This window comes from Anser brachyrhynchus (assembly GCF_964034855.1).
Source record: "Anser brachyrhynchus genome assembly, chromosome: 1".
Classification (NCBI taxonomy): Eukaryota; Metazoa; Chordata; class Aves; order Anseriformes; family Anatidae; genus Anser; species Anser brachyrhynchus.
This window is the reverse complement of record NC_137694.1, coordinates 86911882-86921604: the sequence shown is the minus strand read 5'-3', so window position 1 is coordinate 86921604 and position 9723 is coordinate 86911882. Positions and strand designations below refer to the sequence as shown.

At 36.6% G+C, this 9723-nt stretch overlaps 1 protein-coding gene across 13 annotated transcripts in view; it reads right to left on the bottom strand.

Annotated features, from left to right (window-relative positions):
* CADM2 (cell adhesion molecule 2) overlaps positions 1-9723 on the bottom strand; it is a 659818-nt gene that overhangs the window by 22822 nt on the left and 627273 nt on the right. The gene's annotated exons all lie outside the window — the stretch shown is intronic.

Sequence of the window (9723 nt, the reverse complement as noted above, 5' to 3'; positions counted from 1 at the left end):
CAATAATGTCTACTCTCACATCAGTACTAATAATTTATGCACTATAGTCAAACTTACAAAATTATGATTATAACTTCTTGATACTTAGTTAGACTAACTTCCTAAAATCTCAGGGAACATATTATAAAGGTTAGTTCCTTTACCTTTATGCTAATGAAATACAACAATACAGTTTGTAACTTTAAAATTAAATGAAGCAAGCAAATGTGTATGTTAAGGTTTCAATAAATGGTATTACAAGCAAATTCTGCCATTTTTATGATAACTGAGTAACAGAAGCTATCACAACAATCACAACAAAAAAGCCACACAATGCCACTGTTTTAAAATTGTGTACATGCACGCAATTGTTCAAATACACAAACATATTAGATATTTCATAGAATATCCCAAGTAGGAAGGGACCCACAAGGATCATTTCAAAGGACATTTGTGCCTTTCATTGCTGCCATAGGGATTAAAGTGATTAAATCTTCATGGTGCTATAAACTTATATTGTTTCAAAAATTACCAAGGCTGTCTCTGCAAATATAAAACATACTATCATGTATTTTGCATACGTCAAACATGACAATCCTGGTGAATAATACACAACAATAAAAGAGAGCACCAAATTCAGATTCTGCAAAGGTAAGCTAGTTAGTAGTGGCTGCTTGCACTTGAGGACAGTAAGGGTCACCATGGCCATTCGGGTCTGGACTTCACAAAGTATGAGTGACATTTATTCAGTCTTATGAAGAGAAAGCTAAAGGAGGAAATATCGACTACTATTGAAATATTATCAAATACTATCACCTGGGAAGGAGGAAAGAAGATTGAGCCAGACTCTTATTGGAGGTGTGCAGAGAAGAGAGGCAATGGACACAATCTGGAACATGGGAAATTCCAATGCGATATTAAGAAATTTCTTTCATCACAATCCGGTCACACACTGGGGCAGGTCACCCAGAGAAGCTGTGTATTCTCCCACCCTGAACATAATGTAAAACTCACCTGAATGAAGCCCTGAAAAACCCAATATATGGTGGCCCTGCTCTGAGCTTGGTTTGAACCATTTGATCATCAGAGAACTTTTCCACTGTAAATTATTGAACAATTCTAGGAAATGGATGATAATCCATCAAAACTAAAAATACATGAAAAAGATAACAAAAAATAGATAAAGAGGTTCTCTGTATTTTTGCATCTTAATACAAGCACAGAATTAATATTACACCAGCAACCTGCAGATGGATGCTAAGATTGTACTACTGCTTTAAGATGCTCTGTTCTTTCTGTGTTGTCTTAAATTGTTGCCATCACTGCTATATCCATACTGTCAAAACTTCAAGAGGCTCTCCAGTTACTTTTCTCCTGCCTTCTAGTAACGGACACACTTGAATCACGGAGCAGGGGTTCACATAATCCCTTAGAAATGATACCACAGAAGGGAGCTCTATGTTGGCAGAAAAAAACTACCTTATGTGATATCAAGGGCTTTGTCTTCCTATAATAATTTATTTTTCTTGAAATAAAATTTATTCTTTATCTGAAAAACAGGGTCACAGCAGCCTTTCTGAATAAATAAATAAATAAATAAAAATGTTCCATACTAGATTATTTCAGATAGTGTTTCACAAAGCATTATACATAATATGAATGTCAAAGATCACCAAACTGTTCCAATGGTCTTTCCATCAAATTACGTTTACAATTACTGGGAGGTTAGATCTGCAAAGAAATGAACTGATATTTCAGCTTCCTGGGGCAATTGCAGTATTTTCACTTACAGGATTTCAGTTTTATGGCCAACTTGAAAAAACTAGTGTAATTCCGTTTTTCCCAGGTATAGCTAGGTTTATTTATAGCAAGGTCAACTCATTTGAAATCTCGTTGTATCTCTTTACTCACTGGAGAAATTGTTACGCAAGTAAAACTCTGGATGGTGCTGTTTCTCTGTAATAGCAGGGGGTAGGAACCAGCAACCACAAAAATTGCTTTTCAGCCTGTCAGACTTGATATTCAATGCACAAAACATTTCACAGATAAAAATATACTGCAGCTTATCTTCATGTAATAACAGTGAGCATACATCTTGCAAAATACACCGTAGGCCACAAACGCAGCAAGGATTCTAATGGGGCTACCACACCGAAGCCCTCATCTAACAATATGACATCTAAATATATGGTCCAAATCTTCTCCAGAAACCTGGTGAGATGCAATCCTACTGCAAAAATTCTCTTTTGAAATTTCTCCACTCCAAATGCCCCCAAATTCTATGGGAAAACACTCTGGAGTGCTTTTAGCATTCCTCCCTTCCTCCAGTTCTCCCCAGTCCTTTCATCTTTGGTAATGTGACTCTGGGAGAGGAAAAGTTCTCAGGAAATCTGCCAATGATAGAGTATCCCTACTATACTTATCTGTGTGTTTCCACAGAATTTTCTGCATCTCCTGCCCTCCACAGTTCTAGCACCATCCTTCTCTGGAGTTACTTTTCATGAAAGATGCTCATACTCATCCTCATCAAAACTGTAATTTAAAAGGAGTTTCCCAGTGTTACAAGCAGCTGCACAAATCCTGTTACTTCCTTGTTACTGTGTTGTCACCATTTCCTGCTACTGCTTTGTAAATGAAGCAGAAGTTCTCCTTGTCTCAATAGTAAGTTCCATGAGACTGCTTGCACTTTTTTTCTATTTGATGTTATTGTGTACTCAGGATGAGATCCAAATGCATTTTTAAATATTTTTAAAGCATCTTAGGACAAATTTGAGCGACGAAGTCTTGAAATATGTTCACAAAAGCGTGACTTAAGCCATTTAAAGGATAGCGAGACAAATGTGTCCCTGACAAATACATCCTTGGATAACTAACATGCTGTACTGTGCATGCCTAGAGGCACCACTGTTTTGGCTGAACTGATCATCTAGGTACCTGCCTCTGCCATAAAGTTGTTTTAAATTCACAAAGTACGTGTCCCTAGCCCTAAGTTGCCTTAGGGCCCAATTGATTTGTTTTACTTCAAGAATGTTAAATACACACTTGAAAACACTGAATTCAAATCACGTTGCACTAGCTACAGACAATTTTATTCAAGATGCGACATGAAGAGGTGCAGAATCACCATGTTTCACTGTGAAAGTTAAGATTAACAGGGAATATTACACTAAATAGAATTCTGGCAGACATGAAAGCATGTGAAGCCCTCTGCAAAGCATAAGGGCATCATCACAACAAAACTGCACGCTATGGACATGACCACCTTTGCACTGTGAGACAGAAATGAAGTCCCCAGAAGCTAACAGGCATGTTATCTGAGAGACAGGGTTTGTGACCTCGATTTAAGAAAATACCACTTTTTCATGGTACTGGCTTGGAGCATATGTAGAGTGAACACAGGAGTTATTGCACCCAAAGAACAGTTTGAAATGCCTAATTCAGCGCTGACCTCCTCTTCTGTAGCTGACTGCCTAACATCAAGGACCAAGTAGCAGGTTGTCTCTTCTTTGGCCTGATTCTCTGTTGACTTGGTGTCCTGAAAAAAAGCAAATTGCTCCTAGGCAAATAACTCGTAAGATGGATGCAATGACACCTCCCTTGCCTCATCTTTCTCTCATGTACAAACAAGTGTGTGCTGACCAGCAGTGATATGATTTGGCCTTGGGCACGATCAAAATATTCCAGCACTCCGCATGGGATACAACCTAATATCAACTGGGTAGTTCTTCAACAACACCTTTTCTGTGAATGAACTGGAATGTCATATTTGAATTCATCACATATGAATAACATGGTGTCACTAAAATGTTCAGCAACTTTCTGTAATGATCAGTTTGATTCCTGACAATATGATCAATTAAATACAGAGGCTCAATTAAATATATATATATATATATATACATATACACACATACACCTCCTGTCTGTGTTCAGAAGTGGGGAATTTTTGCACAGCAGTTGATTGGAACATAATGTTTTTAGGCACATTTGCATTTAGTTGATACGGTACATTAGTCATGTTCATGATTATTCAGTTTAAACAACTCATTTTTAGCATCTTCTGACACGAATTTATAGCTCATTGACTAATTTTATATACTGTTAACATTTTTATGAGAACATATAAGTAAACAGTGCACGTGTAATCTTCTTGGAAAGTTTTCTTGTAAGTACTGCTTTTTTGCAGAATTTATTTTCTAGTTATTAAAAGAAAATGTGTAGAAGCTATGAAGCACAGTTAAATGTATAAAATGTATACTGCATTGTCTAGTGTCACTTAAATCTGTCCTAGCAACAACACATCTGTTTTTTCAAACTTTATTTACCTGTATAGTGTTAATCAGACAAATTACTCTATGACTTTTTTTTTTTTCTCTCCATGAGAGATGCCTGTCATATCACAGAACAGCTGCAGAGAAAAGAAATTGTTATTCACCCTTTCCTTACACATTCTGGAAACAAAAGTTGTCCAGACAAAGCAATTGCTTTAGTTTTCCATAACGTCGATGAAGAACCACACCACACAACCCTTAAAATAAATACTATCATGATTGAGCCCCTCATCAGAGGCTTAACTAGAAACAGTTAAACATTGTGTATGATTCATGCTTGCTTTGCTTCAGGATCTGAGGATGCAGTCTTTTTCCCATTAGACTCAATGCACATTTCAAGTTTTTAAATATTTTAAACAAAACTCCTACTAATTGTTGTTGTCAGGCAGAGATGTTTCTTGGCCAGTAGAGACTACCTTTGGGACTGTCTTTGTGTGCAGGGTAGCCGAAGACGTGTTTCCTCCTTATACAAAGAATACAGAAACCATTCTAAAGAGCACTGAACAAGAATTTATCTTACGTGCATGTATTTATCTCCTGACCTGCAGTACATTTAAATAAAGTATTAACAGGAAGACTTCTTGAATCAAGTCCATAATTTTTAATGGAAGTTGGCCACCTCATCACAGAGTAGTAAACAAACTTGAGGAAGTAGGTGTAGCCTGGCTGGGAAGAACAGCACTTGTGCTGGTACAACACTAGTGGCTGTACCCAAACAGCAAAATTTCAGGAAGAGTAATATATATTATTTCAAATTGCATGTTTTGGTATAAGGTTGGTGTTGTGAAGTTTTTTTGTTGTTTTTGTTTTTTTAACAGATGGATGATCTTTTAGAGATAAGTTTTATAATCAACTGTTACAGAAATCCTTGTTTAACATGTCAACATGTGAAAGAGAGTAGCAAACTAGATTTGCTTAGTCCACAGACTCGCACACAGAAAAGACTACAGAAAAGAATCTGACTTCAAATTACTCTGCCTCTTTGTATGTGAACAGTAATATGGATAGGATTACTTCAGTAAAAGTAAAATAGTGCACAGTATAGGAACTTCAGAGTACCGTCCCTCAAAGCAGCAGCAACATGTAAGGGATCCATGCCACGTCAAAAGTACCAATTCAGTGGTTGTTAAAGAGAACAAAATGAATGTTGTGAAACACCCCCATACAACACTTTGCCATGTCTCATGTGCACCTTCTGAGGAAGCATAAAAAATGGTGCCTGTGATTGCTTTACAGAGCTGACAACTGCATTTTGATATCAGGTCTTCCTTTTTGAGGTAGAACCTGCGTGAAACAAGCAGCTGTGCATCAAAAGCAAAATAGTCTTCCAAAGAGCTACAAGAAAGACCTAAGACATAAAAGGACTGATAATTATAACAGAACAAACGCAATGAGTTGAGTGTAATTGATGGCGAGTTGAACTCTTCTTTTAAATCAAAACATCAAACCTCATTTTCAACAGGTTTAGGGAGAGTTATTTTAGTGCTAACATTTTAATAGTGTTTTTACACCTAAATTGTACAGGAACCCTTTATTCTCAGAACACCCTGAAAACTAGATGACTCATTTCAATAGGTTATGCCTTGTGAAACATTTTAAACAAACTTGAAAATCTATTATAAGGAAAGACATGTTATGCTGGTTGTGGAAATTTTAGAAAAAATAAAGGCATGTTTTTCTTTAAAGCAATATGTGCTTATATACAAGGACATAGATAAGATATTTTAAGAAATTTTAAAGAATCAGAACAGCTTGGAAGGAGTGGGAAAGAGAGAAAAGAATCTGCCGTATGCACACAAAGCTCTTTCCTTCCATTTTCCCCATTTCATTCATTTTGTTCTTAGACAATGTTGAAACATTGAAATGCATCCACACTCTTTGATTTGTGGTACTTCCTGCAGAACGGAATGCTCTAAAATTCAGTGGAAAGGGTTATTGTGCCTTTGGATGAAACTACCAGCACCAAGAAAAAGCATTAGATACATTTGTTCTCTGCAGGTAGTTGGCATGGAGAAAGAAAAGACAGAATTTCAGAGGTTCCTTAGAAGAATAATGAATAAAAATGAGCATGATCTTTCCCTAGTTAGTGCTGTTATTCGTAGTAGCAGGAGTAGGAGTACCACTTCTATGTTTCATACTTATTTCTCTCCATCACTGAGGGGAGTTAGAAATAGTGTTATAAACTGATCCCGTGCTTGCTTTCTCCAAATTCTCTCTCTTTATACATCATTTAAAAGAAATTTTGAGGAATTCTTTAAATAGTGCTAGGAAATAAGATACATCTTTCTCTGGATTGCACTACTGCCCATTTTCATTCTTATGGCATTAAAAAACAGAAGCATACCAACAGAGAAATAAAATACCTGCTTGTACACCCCCGTGCGTGTTTGTTTTTTCACATATACGTTGCTAAAGGAAAGACTGAGCTTTAGGAAATGTTCCTGTTTCTTTGGTGTGCTAAATACTGGGTCCCTTCCCCACACTGCAAGTGCTGCTTCCTCTGAGAAGGGAACCAGTGCTGAGCTTTTCACTGTTCATCAGTAATAACAGAGGAAACAGCCATGGCACAACTGAGCTCATAGGTTCTGCTTCATATTTGGCGTGTTTTCCCAACTATTGAAGGTTATTAAAAACGGGACTCAGAGACAGGAAATGACATCTTCCTGGAGAGGACTAAGGGTGGGAATAGCTACAACAGCAAAACTCTGTCCCTATTAAGTCAGCAGGAAATTTCAACTAGCAAAACCAGATTTCAAGCCAGAATACTAGCCAATGCTCTATTCACTTTTGTGTGATTAGCAAAAGAAAAAGATGGCAAACAATGCATACTTTAGGATCTTATTCCTTTTTTTTTTCTTTCCATTTTTTCCCCCAATTAGTTGGTTGCTTTGTTGCTGCTGAATTCCTTTTGTTTTCAAAGAACCTTATTTTATGTCCATTGAAGCAAAGTGGAAGAAAAGAAGGGAGAAAATGATGGGGCAGCTAGGCAGGTAAAATCCTTGTAAATCCTACTGTGAACTGCTTAATATTCTGAATCCCTACTTCAGGGAGATGAAAACCCTGTTGGCATACTCTGAGTTGCACTGATGTCTGAGCAGGAAGACCTTACTGTAGATTTGGAAGTTTGACTTTAAAAAATTGAGAGAGAAAGAGAGAGAGAGAGAGAGAGAATTAAGATTCCTCTGTTATGCTGTGGCTTTCTACAACACAAGACTCACTGATAAACAAAAATATAAACAGACAGAAATTAGAAGCATTAGAAGTGGTCACAAGCTGCTGAAGGTCTCCATTAATTAGTATTCAAACTACTAGTGAACCATCTAGCTCATTTTGATTCATTATGAAGCATTACTGGAGAAACAGAAAAATAACATAATTCCTAATGATTAAGACTGCCATTATGTATATTTGTATAGGCATCAAATTCTTTTCAAGTTGCTGGGACCAAGCCAGGATTCCAATTTCTGCCTGAAGCACGCAAGAGACTCTGCTGAAATGAAACTTTAACATCCCTATTGCAAACAAAAATATGCTTTCAGAGCATATAGTTCATTCAATTGGCTGAATATACATATGGGGTAGAGTCTTCTCTGTGCTAACTGGTGGAACAGAAGTGTTGTTATATGTTCACTTTATATTTAACATACTTAAAGCATCTCACGTATTATTCCAGTTGTAGCACTGTATTAATCTGCAGTATCAGTCTTTTTTTTTTTTTTTTTTTCTTTAGCAAAAGAAGACATAATTAGGGCTACACAATGTACGGGCCAGAAATCAACTCAATACCTTTCCTAGCTACCCACCCCAGCTCTCCAGAACAAACCAACCCTGAATATTCCCCCACCTATTCAACATAGCATGCACAATATTTCATAGATGGAGTTACTAGGTTACACTCACAGGGCTTGGGCACTATAAGCTACCGTTATTTGACAACCTTCAGTGATGTGTAGAAGCAAGGAGCCTGCTCTGGGTTTGTAGAAAAAGGTCATTCTGATGAAAATGTCTACACAGATCATTAACTTCTACCTGATGATGCCGCTCTAGTTGTTTCCAGTGATTCTTCACTCACTCATAAACAGGAAAGTATTGACCAAGGAGAGTAAAATCCAGCTGCTTTAAAATTTTCAGAGCTAAAAGCAACCATTTATGATTCACAACTGCAAGTGAATTAACTGTACTTTCTCCTGCCCAGGTATCAGAGGGAGTAGGGTGAACTGAGCAGGATATGTATCTTCTTAGCAACTAGAGTTTAATATCTATCACTTCAGTGAAAGCAAAAATAGAAAAACAGCATGCATCTAACAAGAACTGCAACAGCTTAATTGCTGCTCTGTAGTAGAGGGTACAGCTTGGTACCTAGAAAGGAATGTGCCTCCCCTTGCTCTCTGTGGAAACTACCAGAATACAGCTTGACCTGGGTACCAATTTCAACTACTCAAGTCTTTATAGGCAAAAAGCTATAAGAGCTTTGTGGATGCACCTCAGGTATGAACACCATCACCTTTTCTGCATGATTTCTGCAACTTTCAGTGAGCAGCAGCTCTGTAATACAATAGTTTTGTTATTTGGTCTTCATAGTTGTGTTTCTGAATATGAAATCAGCCTGAATTTTATGTACATCACCAGAATAAAAAAGGCCAAAGAAAAGTCTCTAAATATCTAAATACACGGCTTCTTTTCCCAACCAAACCAAAAAAAAGAAAAAAAAAAAGAGAGAGAGAGAAAGACCTACATAATTCATTTGGTTTTTATCCATTTTATAACATCTAATTTTTTATGGATTGATTTGTGGATTTTCTAATTTCTGAATACAGAAACATGAGGATTTTGGGTGAGAAAGACATTGTACATGAATAAATTACTCACAATGTACTTCATATAAACATATACATATATCCTCATTTGTACTACACTTGAATTTGCAACCTCCTTTATATGTTTTATTTCCATATTTCTACCATGTTACAATACAGGGCTTTCAGGCTTCCATTACTATTTGGTTAATTGTGAAACCATTACTGTTATTACAACTTTGAGCCCCCCCTAACATATTTCTTTAACCATATTTAACCAATTGGAGACATATAGATCTCAAACTGAGAACCATTATTTTTTCCCTTAGAGCAGTAAGAGTCAAATCTGATGAGCATGCTCTGTGTTGTGTTCTGTATCATTTTTTTTCTTACCAAAGCAAATTATATAGTAGGATGCATAAATGCTTTTTTCATCTGTAATTTATATTTGCATTATTGGGAAGGAGGAAAAGTCTTAACTTGTTTTTTATTATTTTCTAATTCCATTGAAACTGTAGAACTTGGCAGTAAAGAGTATGAATTTGTAATTCATTTTGTTAACATGTGTTACATCACTACCATTCATGGCAATAATGGTGGAATTGAGCTGCACTCTC